Source organism: Schistocerca gregaria, chromosome 9, assembly GCF_023897955.1.
Source record: "Schistocerca gregaria isolate iqSchGreg1 chromosome 9, iqSchGreg1.2, whole genome shotgun sequence".
Classification (NCBI taxonomy): Eukaryota; Metazoa; Arthropoda; class Insecta; order Orthoptera; family Acrididae; genus Schistocerca; species Schistocerca gregaria.
The window spans coordinates 198697686-198712680 of NC_064928.1; the positions used below are offsets into that span (position 1 = coordinate 198697686).

At 46.6% G+C, this 14995-nt stretch overlaps 1 non-coding gene across 1 annotated transcript; it reads right to left on the reverse strand.

Annotated features, from left to right (window-relative positions):
- Positions 1-2504: 2504 nt before the first annotated feature.
- On the reverse strand, positions 2505-2579 carry Trnat-ugu (transfer RNA threonine (anticodon UGU)). Its single transcript has one exon. It is a non-coding gene; the product is annotated as a tRNA-Thr (tRNA).
- Positions 2580-14995: the final 12416 nt, after the last annotated feature.

The window sequence follows — 14995 nt, forward strand, 5'->3', positions numbered from 1 at the left end:
GCGCACAGTAAACGCGTCCGATAGCGGCGACCGCACCCCCGGAATCGCGTATTTCACCCGCCTTCCCCACCCCTCCGCCCCCGGTCGTCCTCTCCATCGACAACCCGCGCACTGTTGAGGGTCGTTGTCCAGCCCTGCGGTCGCATTAAAATCAAACGCACGGTCAGAAACGAAATAGCCCGCGACTGGTCCCACCCTTCCTTTTTTATTATTATTTTGCGCCGCCGCGCGCTCGCACCACTGCGCCAGGGGTGCCAACCCCCCGTCCCCCAGCAGGCGTGCCACCCCTCCACTGGGGCCCTACTGATCAATACGTCCCGCCGGCTGTGGTGAGGGTGGGAGCCCGAGCCGCGTGCCAATTCCGCGCGAGCTGATCGCAGATACGTGAGGCACGGGGGCCGGTAGCAAACCGCCTGCCTGCCTGCGTGCCCACGCACGCTCCCAGAAAAAGTCTTTATTTAGACGCAGTAATTTGGCAGCGGAAATAAACTTCTTCTGCGCGCCATTCGACAACAGAAACGCTGTCGAGCTCAGAGGGGGAGGTGGCGATCCATTTCACGCGTTAACACCCGTGGACATCTCGTTAGTGGCGAGCGAGAAGCGGATAACGCCAGTGGACGCTGAAATACTGGCGACGAGTCACCGTGGAAATGTTCGACGCCACGGTCACTTCGCTGAGATGTGTGCAAGCAAGCCGCTGCACGTACAAGGGGCATTCAAATACACCGACGCAAAAAATGTCTCAACACCAAAAAACATTGAACAGTAATGAAATTTCGGGTATAAATTTGTCTAGGTAACAAGTGACTAACATTGCACGATCTTAGATTAATGTAAGCGCGGGATAAACCATTCGAAATAAGAAATGCTCATAAGCTCGTTGGTTGGTTGTGGGAAGAGGCCAAACAGCGGGATCATCGGTTTCATCGGATTAGGGAAGGATGGGGAAGGAGGTCGGCCGTGCCCTTCCAAAGGAACCATCCCGTCATTTGACTGAAGAGATTCAGGGAAATCACGGAAAACCTAAATCAGGATGGCCGGACGCGGGACTGATGCTCATAAGTTAATCAGCGGTGTAACTGCCAGACCGTTGGTTGCAAGCATGCAAATGTAATGCATTGTGTTGTACAGGGGCCGAACGTAAGTTCATGTGTTGGAGTTGATGGCACTTGGCCGGTCAGTATAGCGACGCTTAATGCTGTACGTGGATGACGCTGGAGTTTTCGTCCGATGATGTCGCATATGTGCACGATTCGAGGTACATCTGGCGATCGAGAAAACCAAAGTAACATGTGGCACTCATCAGAACATACTGCGTTACAAAAGCGGCATGCGGGGGAGCGTTATCCTGCTGGAAAACGCCCTCTGGAATTCAGAAGTGACAGTCCCACAGGTCGAATCACCACATTGGTTAAAATATTGCAGTCAGGGTGCATGTGACAACCACTAGTGTGTTCCTGCTATCATACGAATTGCACCCCTGACAACAATGAACGTGCAGGTCCAAGTGTGTCTAGACCGCAGGCAATTCGATTTGCAAACTCTCAGTTGGCCTCCTAATGAACACCTGCCCATTACTGGCACCAAGGCAGGACCACCTGTCATCAGGAAACACAACAGACCCCCACCCTGTCCTCCACTGAGCTCGCATGTAGCATCACTGGCGTCACAAATGGCGGTGGTTTGGGTTCAGTGGAATGAGCGCTACGAGCCGCCTGGCTCGGAGATGTCCTTGAAGCAAAAACTTTTGTAGCTCTTTGCGTCACTGTGATGCCAACTGCCGCTTAAAATTGCGGCTGCAGGTGCAACACTATGCACCAGAGCCAAACACGACGGTCTTACCTCGCCTTAGTGCCATCTGGCTGTCCAGAAGCCGGTTTTCTTGCGAGTGTACATTTTGTGATCACCGCTGACAGCAATCATATACAATGACTGCATTCCTGCGATACTGCACAAGGAACCTCCAGATTCTCGTACCCCTATTACATGTCCTCGTTGAAACAGTGAAGGGTTGATGAAGATGTCGTTGTCGCCTCAAGCGCACTATTGACTTACATCAACTCACCACGTCAAAGGTAACTAATGTTCACGACCGTTAGAGCGTTAAAGCAGACCTGATTTGGATCCTCATAATGGCGGTACTAGTGTCTCTATTATGCGACTGATGTTACGTGGATACCATGGTTCAGATGTAGAACCACGCCGACCAATTTTTAACGAATGGTTCAAATGGCTCTGAGCACTATGCGACGTAACTTCTCAGGTCATCAGTCGCCTAGAACGTAGAACTAATTAAACCCAACCAACCTAAGGACATCACACACATCATTGCCCGAGGCAGGATTCGAACCTGCGACTGGAGCGGTCGCTCAGCTCCGGAGTGTAGCGCCTAGAACCGCAGGGCCACTCCCACCGGCTTTGTTTAAAGAAATTGGAATTATATTAATACCGTCAGCTGGTCACGGGCGTTGATGTATATATCAACGGGGACAGATGAAAATGTGTGTCCCGACCGGGACTCGAACCCGGGACCTTCTGCTTACATGGCAGACGCTCTACCCATCTGAGCCACCGAGGACACAGAGGATAGCGCGACTGCAGGGTCTATCTCGCGCACGCCTCCCGTGAGACTCACATTCTCACCTTGTATGTCCACACACAACGTCCGCAGTGTCCCACCCCAACACACTCACTACTCGTGGAAGACATTCTTACCAAGTCCAGTAAGAGTTCGGTGAATATGTGTGCATCTGCAGAGAAGAAGGTCATGGCCGGTATTGCCAGAACTACACTCCTGGAAATGGAAAAAAGAACACATTGACACCCGTGTGTCAGACCCACCATACTTGCTCCGGACACTGCGAAAGGGCTGTACAAGCAATGATCACACGCACGGCACAGCGGACACACCAGGAACCGCGCTGTTGGCCGTCGAATGGCGCTAGCTGCGCAGCATTTGTGCACCGCCGCCGTCAGTGTCAGCCAGTTTGCCGTGGCATACGGAGCTCCATCGCAGTCTTTAACTCTGGTAGCATGCCGCGACAGCGTGGACGTGAACCGTATGTGCAGTTGACGGACTTTGAGCGAGGGCGTATAGTGGGCATGCGGGAGGCCGGGTGGACGTACCGCCGAATTGCTCAACACGTGCGGCGTGAGGTCTCCACAGTACATCGATGTTGTCGCCAGTGGTCGGCGGAAGGTGCACGTGCCCGTCGACCTGGGACCGGACCGCAGCGACGCACGGATGCACGCCAAGACCGTAGGATCCTACGCAGTGCCGTAGGGGACCGCACCGCCACTTCCCAGCAAATTAGGGACACTGTTGCTCCTGGGGTATCGGCGAGGACCATTCGCAACCGTCTCCATGAAGCTGGGCAACGGTCCCGCACACCGTTAGGCCGTCTTCCGCTCACGCCCCAACATCGTGCAGCCCGCCTCCAGTGGTGTCGCGACAGGCGTGAATGGAGGGACGAATGGAGACGTGTCGTCTTCAGCGATGAGAGTCGCTTCTGCCTTGGTGCCAATGATGGTCGTATGCGTGTTTGGCGCCGTGCAGGTGAGCGCCATAATCAGGACTGCATACGACCGAGGCACACAGGGCCAACACCCGGCATCATGGTGTGGGGAGCGATCTCCTACACTGGCCGTACACCTCTGGTGATCGTCGAGGGGACGCTGAATAGTGCACGGTACATCCAAACCGTCATCGAACCCATCGTTCTACCATTCCTAGACCGGCAAGGGAACTTGCTGTTCCAACAGGACAATGCACGTCCGCATGTATCCCTTGCCAGCCAACGTGCTCTAGAAGGTGTAATTCAACTACCCTGGCCAGCAAGATCTCCGGATCTGTCCCCCATTGAGCATGTTTGGGACTGGATGAAGCGTCGTCTCACGCGGTCTGCACGTCCAGCACGAACGCTGGTCCAACTGAGGCGCCAGGTGGAAATGGCCTGGCAAGCCGTTCCACAGGACTACATCCAGCATCTCTACGATCGTCTCCATGGGAGACTAGCAGCCTGCATTGCTGCGAAAGGTGGATATACACTGTACTAGTGCCGACATTGTGCATGTTCTGTTGCCTGTGTCTATGTGCCTGTGGTTCTGTCAGTGTGAACATGTGATGTATCTGACCCCAGGAATGTGTCCATAAAGTTTCCCCTTCCTGGGACAAAGAATTCACGGTGTTCTTATTTCAATTTCCAGGAGTGTATATATTTATGTGGATATGGTGTCTGTTCTTTCGGGTATGTCCGAAAGAACAGACACCATATCCATATAAATAAATAATTTTTGTTTATCTCGCACAACTATTTCTTGTTGTTGTGACTTCTTTCCATCACTGTGCAAACGAAACAGATTTAGCGAGGGTTCTTTCCGGTACGACATTGCAGTGTCTGTGCAGGAACTACGATGCACTGCACCGAACTTATTCTATCAAAATATCTGGCCTGTACGGGAACTACAGTAAGTGTACAAGTGCAGCTTACTGACGCATGGTTGAAATTTTCAAGTTTCAGTCTGACCGTAAGGCGTGCGTGGATAGCCGCATGGTGAAAGTGTCCGCTCGTGGGAACCGGTACATCTGGGCCCGAGTCCTGGTTTCACACAAAATTTTAGTGTCGTCATTCCATTCTACGGTTGGAGGTGGCCCCTATTCACGACTGCGAATACATTTGCTGTGCTTCCAGTACGCCGCATAAGTTGCGCTGGGTAACCCTTACACATCTCGCATACAGACCCGATCTCTCAACACGCTGTTTACATTTCTTCGGAGCCCTGAAGAAAAACATTCCGTTCGACGAGAGGTGCACTCCTGGGCACATTCAATGTTCTGTAAGCAATCGCCTTTTCCATGGCGGCATTGACCACCTTGTCTCACCGTGAGATAAATGTATTAATTACGGAAATTGAAATAGTGACCTGTTCAGTTACTTTCTTCCATCTGTTGTGTGTAAAAGCATGACTGTGGTGGTAAACTTCTACGTTATTTGATACTGAAACAGGTGAGAAAAACTGAAAGTACTCAGACATTTCTCTCTTTACTTATTCTGATCATCACTAAAGTGAAACACGATATTTTTAGCGCAACGCAATCTGACTTTTAATAATCCCTACAAAAGAATGGCCCTGACTAACAGTAACCGATACCTTTCATGAATCACTTACGTCACAAAAATGTTCGTTACTCGAACTACCGTAATACAGCGAGCGCCAATACTGACAGCTAAATAAAAAATTCTACTACTAAAGTCACTAACTGCTGACAGGCATAGTTAGCAAATGAAAGATTTTGATACAGAACAAACAATGTATTTACCATAATAGTGCTCAAAAGGCATTATATATAGTTTTTTTTCACTGTTCCTTATGTGAGGTCTACATATTTGCAGCTGTCTGCGGCCTACGGGATGCGAATTCTAGTAAGTAACTAAATACGTTGTGTCACGAGAAACAGCGTGCTGTAATTGGGTTTCGAATTCGTATCACCCCCTTCTGCAGCGTGGCAATACCAGACCACAAACGGATGGTACGACATCTGCAAAAACCGGCGCCTTGGGTTCACAGTCACTGACCATCTTCCACAGTCCCGACTTGGTTCCATCTGATTTTCATCTCTTTTCAAAACCTAAAGAATACTTCCGATAACTTCACATTGATATTGATGACGTGGTGCGAGCAGAGGTGAGGTCGTGGCTCTATCAACAGTCAGACATTCTACACTGACGGCATCAACAAAGTAGTCTCTCGTTAGAAGAAATGCGTTCGTCGGTAGGGTGACTAAGTTGAGAAGCAAATGTTAGATATGAAAAATAGAGTTGTAGAGTGTTATCAACTTTGTTTTATTTAAAGAAACTGCAAAAGCTTTCATATTAAAAAAGCGGAGACATTACATTAACATTTATACATGGCATCTCTTTTATGTTACCGCCGAAATACGTTTTTGTCCAGAAGTAAACTGATAAATCAATCAATCCGCTGTTCTGCTGTTAAGAGAACAGTAGACAGCAAGTAGGCTTGAAGTGAACGTCGGAGGCCTCTACCAGAGGCAGAAATTTCTCATAAGGTGGTTCGAGAAGAAATAGCTATAAGTACGGAAGAAACAGCGAATCCAGTGTTACAATCAGAGTTTAATGAAGTTTTGGAAGACATACGATCAAATAAACGACAATGGATACATAGAATTCCTTCTGAGATTATAAACGGATAGGGGAATCGGCAACCAAGCGACTATTCAAGTTTGATTTCTGTTGGTCCCTCATGTCCAGGGGACATTGGCTGATAAGTACTTGTCAATCACAGTAAACTTCAAGATATTTCAGTTTATTCTCAAAGCAACCAGTTTTGGAAATTCACTTTGCCATCTTCAAGCCCCTGCACAATGAAATACACTACTTGCCGTTAAAATTGCTGCACTAAGAAGAATTCCAGATCATAAACGGGTATTCATTGGACAAATATATTATACTAGAACTGACATGTGATTAAATTTTCACGCTATTTGGGTGCATAGATCCTGAGAAATCAGTAACCAGAACAACCACCTCTGGCTGTAATAACGGCCTTAATACGCGAGTCAAACAGAGCTTGGATGTCGGGTACAGGTACAGCTACCCATGCAGCTTCAACACGATAGTTCAATTCATCAAGAGTAGTGACTGGCGTATTGTGACGAACCAGTTGCTCGGCCACCATTGACCAGACGTTTTCAGTTGGTGAGAGATCTGGAGAATGTGCTGGCCAGGGCAGCAGTTGAACAAAATATGTTCGACTGCTGCCCTGGCCAGCACATACAGAAAACTATATCCAGAAAGGCCCGTACAGGATCTGCAACATGCGGTCATTCACTTTCCTGCTGAAATGTAGGGTTTCGTAGGGATCGAATGAAGGGTAGAGCCACGGGTCGTAACACATCTGAAATGTAACGTCCATTGTTCGAAGTGCCGTCAATCCGTCAATGCGAACAAGAGGTGACCGAGACGTGTAACCAGTGGCACCCCATACCATCACGCCGGGTGATGCGTCAGTATGACGGTGACGAATACACGCTTCCAATGTGCGTTCACCGCGATGTCACGAAACACGGATGCGACCATCATGATGCTGTAAACAGAACCTGGATTCATCCGAAAAAATTATGTTTAGCCATTCGTGCACCCAGGTTCGTCGTTGAGTACACCATCCCAGGCGCCCCTGTCTGTGATGCAGCGTCAAGGGTAATCGCAACCATGATCTCCGAGCTGATAGTCCATGCTGCTGCAAACGTTGTCGAACTGTTCGTGCAGATGGTTGTTGTCTTGCAAATGTCCCCATTTATTGATTCAGACTGGTACGCATTACATGAGGCATAACAACAACGTTACACAAAGCAACAACGGTCAAATGCTGTCTGTGTATGAAAAATGGGTTGGAAACTTTCCTTATGTCAGAACGTTGTGGGTGTCGCCACCGGCGCCAACCTTGTGTGAATGCTCTGAAAAGCTAATCATTTGCATATCACAATATCTTCTTCCTGTAGGTTAAATTTCGTATCTGTAGCACGTCATCTTCGTGGTTTAGAAATTTTAATGGCCAGTAGTGTAGTATACATGTAGTATATAAGGAATTGATCTTCATATATACTAGGCCGTTCCTTATATAAAAGAATTTTATAGGATTTTGTACCAAAAAGACTAGCTTTGTTTCAACGGAGCTGTTGATTGTACACTGTAGTGCTGATGTTTTAATGTCTTTACATGTTCCCTTTGAACACTATGGTGTTAAATAGTTTTATGATTGACAAATATGTACACATGTTGTAGGCTATTGTGCTGTATGTACACAGGGATTTCGTTTAAGGCTATTACTTTCATTTTTAAGCTTAAGCGGTATTACGATACCTGTCACTTTATGTAGCTTGCTTTGCACAGCGTGATGTACTACACGTATATCTTTCAGTACGCAGGGGCCTGAAGATGGCAAAATGAATTGCCAAAACTTATTGCTTTCAGAATAAAATAAAATATCTTAAAGAACAGGGCTGCTGGTTAAGTTTATTGACACTGAAAAGTATGAAAGTTTGTGTGTAGAACTTGCTCCTCTGGATACATGCCGTAAGACTTTTGGAAAAAAACCTTCACACAATCCCACTATCGGAAAATCAGCTGAACGACTCATGAATCTAAGTTTCTGATAAGAATAATGTAAAGAAGAATGCAAAAGAATATTGGGGATCTATTAGATGATGAGTTTGGCTTTTGGAAAGGTAAGGCACAAGAAAGGGAGTTGTGACGTTGAGCCTGACAATGGAAGCGAGACTGAAGAAAAATCAAGACACTCTTAGAAGATATATCGGCCTGGAAAAAGCTTTCGGCAAAGCAAAATGGTGCAAGATATCCGAAATTTCGATAAAAATTGGAGTAAGCGTGAGGGAGATAAGGGGTAAACTATAGTACATACATGAAGAAACAGAAAGAAAAGTAATAGAAGCGCTCGGCTGATAATTTTTATAAAACAGGGAAGTTTTCTGTCGCTGTTTCTCATTAATCCATGCTGAGAGGATATCAACCCTGAGTAAAAGACCACTTGCAACCCTAAGTAAAAGAAAAGAGCTGCAGCTAGAGTAACCCGAGCAAAAACTAAAGTAATGAGTAGTAGCAGAAATGAGATTTGCGATAAACGTCTCATCAAAATTTAAGACTACGAAGCAATACAAGCTAACAAGGGATTTAGCGAAAGTTGCGATGCAATTGCAGTTGACCTGTGGTTGAAGATGTCTGAGGTACTGATTACTAAAATGTAGAGACCAAATGCCATCGCCAATTACACTGTAATCTATGAAGATGCGATATTCCGCTCACAATGAACCTTACGTAACCTGATATCGTGACTTTAGTAAATGTAATCATCGTAAACAATGTTCTTCCAGCTAACGTTGTTATTTGTAGTGTATGCTATGGTAGACGCACACAACGCTATACCGAATGTCAACAGACAAAATGTCCGATGCAACATATAGGGGAACCGGAAACACATTACGCACCAGAGCAAGGAAAACAGTATAACAGTGGCCCCATCTGCGTTGCATCAACCTCGGCAGTTAATCCGTCCGCTTGTGGTGTTACCGATTTCGTTGTGCTTCAAGTTACTCTCCCTTTCAACGTCATCATGTGATAATGAATCCTTCAAATATAGTGAGCATGATTATTAGCGATCACAAAGAGAAAAGAAGATGCATAGAAACTGCAATGCTGCTACATTTATGATTAATGTGGCAGATGAAACAGTGGAAACCAGTTGTAATAACATAAATCACAAAAATACAGCGAAGAGCCAAAGAAACTGGTACATCTGCCTAATATCATGCAGCGCTCTCTCGTGCACGCAGAAGTGCCGTAACACGACGCGGCATGGAATCGACTAATTTCTCAAGTAGTGCTGGAAGGAATAGACACCATGAATATTGAAGGGCTGTCCATAAATTCGTAAGAGTGCGAGGGGGTAAAGATCTCTTCGGAACAGCTCGTTGCAAGGCATCCCAGGTCTGCTCAATAATATACACGTCCGGGGAGTTTGGGGGCCAGCGGAAGTCTTCAAACTCAGAAGTGTGTTCCTGGAGCCACTCTGTAGCAGTTCTCGACGTGTGGTGTGTCGCATTGTCCTGCTGGAGTTTCCGAAGTCCGTCCAATGCACCATAAAGTAGCTCCAACCTGAAGTATATCACACAAAAAGTAGACGAGCGCTTTGGTGAAACAAACCACTCCATATTCCTCTGAAAATCGCCGTCAAAGCTGCGAGCCCTGAGGGCGACTTCTTCATCTACAAACGTATATTCCAATATTCCAAACTAACAGCAAATGGACTTGAAGTACCATGAAATACCAACATGGAATACTTGGGTGTGATTGTTAACTCACGATTAACATTGAGAAAGCAATTTGAATACATCAGCAACAAAGCAACGGAGCTACTTTACCAAATGATCTGCTCGAAATGCACTTCCTATTGAAACGTAAATGAGTCTGTTCAACGCTTTTCCATTCCTGGTCATAACATCTGGATCACAGTTCTGGCCACTAACTGTAGATACCAATATCAAGAATACCAAATGGCTCCAAAAACAGTATTTAGGGCTACCTGTCTGACTCTGTCTGTCTTTTAAAATTCCTTTTTCTCAGAACGGTGGAGACGTATCAGTTTGAAAGTTATGCCCCATACTGAAGTCTACGGTCCATTGGCGGTGTAATGAATAATTCATTATTGAAGTATCTGTCTCAGAGCTATCAAGAGATTTATTCTCGTAAGCTTAATAATCAAAACATGTAGGGTACTTACCAGGGACCTATAATAATAAAATTCGAGAGAACGCCATAACACTGCGTGAACATTGCGCAAATATTCCTCATGTTGTAGGTAGCATCCTCCAGATACCAGGAATAAACTTCCTTGCACGATCAGTGAATCTAATCGTTCATATTCGATCACCCTAAACTTAATACAGCTCTTGCATCTTTTTTTATTTCGGTCATTGTTTCTTTGGTGTGCAGGCAGAACACTAGAAAACCACACGCGCATTTCGTTTTTCGTCTTCTATCCAACGTCTTGCTTCTTGGTTCTTACACTTATTGTACAGGTGGAGGATAAAAATTCGAAAACACCGAAAGCTTAAGATATTACCACACCTGATACGGTATAGGAAAATCGTTGACGTTCGAAACAGCATCCAGTCGTCTCGGAATAGATAAATACAGGTACTGTATTGCTTTCAAAGGAGACTTGTAGCATCCTGCTTGCAAAACAGGTGATGATGAAGGTGGTTAGTGATCAGCCATTCTTCTATCCAACGTATACGACAAAGGTTCAATAATATCGAAATGTGGTGGCCACGGAAAACGCAAAAGCTCAATCTGCTGCTCAGAAAACCATTCCTGAAGGGTAGTTGCTGTGTGAACACTGCTCCATCTCAGAACACGGCATCTCCTTGGGGAACATTGTACCATGGGATCTACCCCATCAGCCAAATTGGTCACATAATCTGCAGCTACAATGCCGGCCGGGGTGGCCGAGTGGTTCTAGGTGCTACAGTCTGTAACAGCGCGACCGCTACGGTCGCAGGTTCGAATCCTGCCTCGCGCATGGGTAAGGGTGATGTCCTTAGGTTAGTTAGGTTTAAGTAGTTCTAAGTTCTAGGGGACTGATGACCTCAGATGTTAAGTCCCATAGTGCTCAGAGCCATTTATTTATTATTATTTTTATTTATTTTCTTTTTAGCACAACGCAACCTCTGAGAGAAATCATGGGCCCATGGAATAACGCAATGCGGCTGTCCTTACCATCACAAAAGCCACGCCATGTTTCACTCTTGGGTCGTAAATTCAGCCAGAAACTTGAAACTGCGTGAAGCAAGACTCATCTGACCAAATGACTTTCTTCCATTGCTCCCCAGTCCAAGTTTTATATCTTCTGCACCACTTTTTCTATTACGGGCGTTTGCATCATAGCTGAGACGTTTTAGAATTCCTATTCAACCTGCAGTTCTTTACTTCTCGAGCACTCTTAGCGTTGCTTTGATGCTTTCGGGCTTCAGGAGAGTAGTAACTTTTGCAGTTGTCGACCACTTATTTTTCGTCACAATTATCTTGAGTGACCGTCAATTGCGATGCCTCAACACACGTATCCGTCGCCGATGTGACGCAGCGGATAATGTTTTGCCGCTTTCCTGTATGCGGAATAAATCTTCGATGCGCTGTGTCTTTGAACTCCAAACACTGCGTCCACCATATGAGCACCAACAATTCGAATACGCTTGAATGCACTGAGCTGCGACATAATGCACTCACAACTACACAGAACATTGATCTCAACAAGACTGACAGTTGCAAAGTACTGAGGAAATTGCACATTTGTGGTACAATAACTCAGAACAACTTGCAGGCTTAGATGGCACCTGCATCTGTATTCAGGCATACGGTTCTCACGGCTTTTCCGAAATTTTCTCCATTCCCTACATACTGCCAGATTTCTAGTACATCTGACACCTATCTTTGAGAGTCTGTCCTCGTCCCATTATATGGTGCAACGTCCAGACTGCCTTCTGGTGCGTTTACGTATCCTAAATAAAAGTTATCTTGGATGAATATTTTATTTTTTTGATGTTAATATTTTTCTTACTAATTTGGTGCGGCCCGCCACGAATTCCTGTCCTGAGACAAACTTTTCATCTCAGAGTAGCACTCAAAACCTATTACCTCAACTGTTTGCTGCATGTATGAGGGTTGGAATTTTAATAGTGGCAACTACACTCCTGGAAATTGAAATAAGAACACCGTGAATTAATTGTCCCAGGAAGGGGAAACTTTATGGACACATTCCTGGGGTCAGATACATCACATGATCACACTGACAGAACCACAGGCACATAGACACAGGCAACAGAGCATGCACAATGTCGGCACTAGTACAGTGTATATCCACCTTTCGCAGCAATGCAGGCTGCTATTCTCCCATGGAGACGATCCTAGAGATGCTGGATGTAGTCTTGTGGAACGGCTTGCCATGCCATTTCCACCTGGCGCCTCAGTGGGACCAGCGTTCGTGGTGGACGTGCAGACCGCGTGAGACGACGCTTCATCCAGTCCAAAACATGCTCAATGGGGGACAGATCCGGAGATCTTGCTGGGCAGGGTAGTTGACTTACACCTTCTAGATGACGTTGGGTGGCACGGGATACATGCGGACGTGCATTGTCCTGTTGGAACAGCAAGTTCCCTTGCCGGTCTAGGAATGGTAGAACGATGGGTTCGATGACGGTTTGGATGTACCGTGCACTATTCAGTGTCCCCTCGACGATCACCAGAGGTGTACTGCCAGTGTAGGAGATCGCTCCCCACACCATTATGCCGGGTCTTGGCCCTGTGTGCCTCGTGTGCCTCGGTCGTATGCAGTCCTGATTGTGGCGCTCACCTGCCGGGCGCCAAACACGCATACGACCATCATTGGCACCAAGGCAGAAGCGACTCTCATCGCTGAAGACGACACGTCTCCACTCGTCCCTCCATTCACGCCTGTCGCGACTCCACTGCAGGCGGGCTGCACGATGTTGGGGCGTGAGCAGAAGACGGCCTAACGGTGTGCGGGACCGTAGCCCAGCTTCATGGAGACGGTTGCGAATGGTTCTCGCCGATACCCCAGGAGCAACAGTGTCCCTAATTTGCTGGGAAGTGGCGGTGCGGTCCCCTACGGCACTGCGTAGGATCCTACGGTCTTGGCGTGCATCCGTGCGTCGCTGCCGTCCGGTCCCAGGTCGACGGGCACGTGCACCTTCCGCCGACCACTGGCGACAACATCGATGTACTGTGGAGACCTCACGCCGCACGTGTTGAGCAATTCGGCGGTACGTCCACCCGGCCTCCCGCATGCCCACTATACGCCCTCGCTCAAAGTCCGTCAACTGCACATACGGTTCACGTCCACGCTGTCGCGGCATGCTACCAGTGTTAAAGACTGCGCTGGAGCTCCGTATGCCACGGCAAACTGGCTGACACTGACGGCGGCGGTGCACAAATGCTGCGCAGCTAGCGCCATTCGACGGCCAACACCGCGGTTCCTGGTGTGTCCGCTGTGCCGTGCGTGTGATCATTGCTTGTACAGCCCTTTCGCAGTGTCCGGAGCAAGTATGGTGGGTCTGACACACCGGTGTCAATGTGTTCTTTTTTCCATTTCCAGGAGTGTATTTATTTACAGCTCGTACAAAATACATACGTGTATCAAAATTTTACTGACCTTCAAAGTAGTCACCAGTATTGTGTATAGCCCGTTGTCAGCGGTGTGGAAGTCATAGGATACTCTCAGCAGTGCCAGTTGTGTTGACAGTTCGAGCGGCGTGGTCTATTGTCCGATGAATTTGTAACCATTCTGAAGCGAATGCCATGAGGTGTTTCCTTCAGTTTAGAAATCAACTCACGAGGGCTTAAGTCAGCGGTGTGCAGTAGGTTAGTACACCCATCAATCAAACAAATCTGTAACAGCTTGCACCGTACGTGCTTGAGAATTGTCCTGCAAAACGATGATCAGGTCCTGCAGAAAGCGTCATCATTTCTGCCTCTGCTGGTTGTAGGTTGAGTTCCAAAACTGAACAGCCTAGAAACCGAAGTGATGACACTTTCAGCAGGAATTGGACATTATTTAGCAGAACAATGCTCAAGCACGTACAGTGCAAGTTGTTACTGATTTGTTTGACTGATGGGGCTGCTAAGTGCTGTACCACCTACTGCACTCCCCTGACTTAAGCCCTCGGAGTTCAACTCGATTTCTAAACTGAAGGAAACGCTTCACGGCATTCGCTTCAGAGCTGCTACAAATTCGTCGGGCAATAGACCGCGCCGCTCGAAATGTCAACACAACTGGCACTGCTGAGAGTATCCTACGACTTGCACATTGCTGGCAACGGGTTATACACAATGCTGGTGACTACTTTGAAGGTCAGTAAAACTTTGAAACACGTAACTGTTTTGTATTAGCTGTAAATAAAGGGTTGCCATATTAAAGTTCCAGCCCCCGTAATCGCATCCCTCTCTACATCTACAATTTTTATCCTCCCTCTAACACCGTGGAAAATGTCGTATCATAATGTCCCTTCTTTTCGTTGATGTTCTCCATATATTCCTTTCCTTGCCGATTCTGAGGAGAAAATCTTCATTCCTTAGCAGTTCACCTAATTTTCGCAATTATTCTGTAGCGTGTACCGGGACATCGTCTTCTAGCATTACTTTTCATTAACAGTAGTTGTCCATACCAGTATTATTTTTTCGAATTTTGGACAGATCAATATTACTTCAGCTGATTTTCTGAATGCTTTCATATAATTTTTTTCACAATGTGTTACATTTCAAGCTAAAATTTATGAAAAGGAATTACTTTTTTCCCATGTTACAATCGATGAATACTAGATCTGAATGTAAAGTTAAAAAAATTTTTTACAAACATTTGAAATAACGAATTATTTGCCACACTTAAA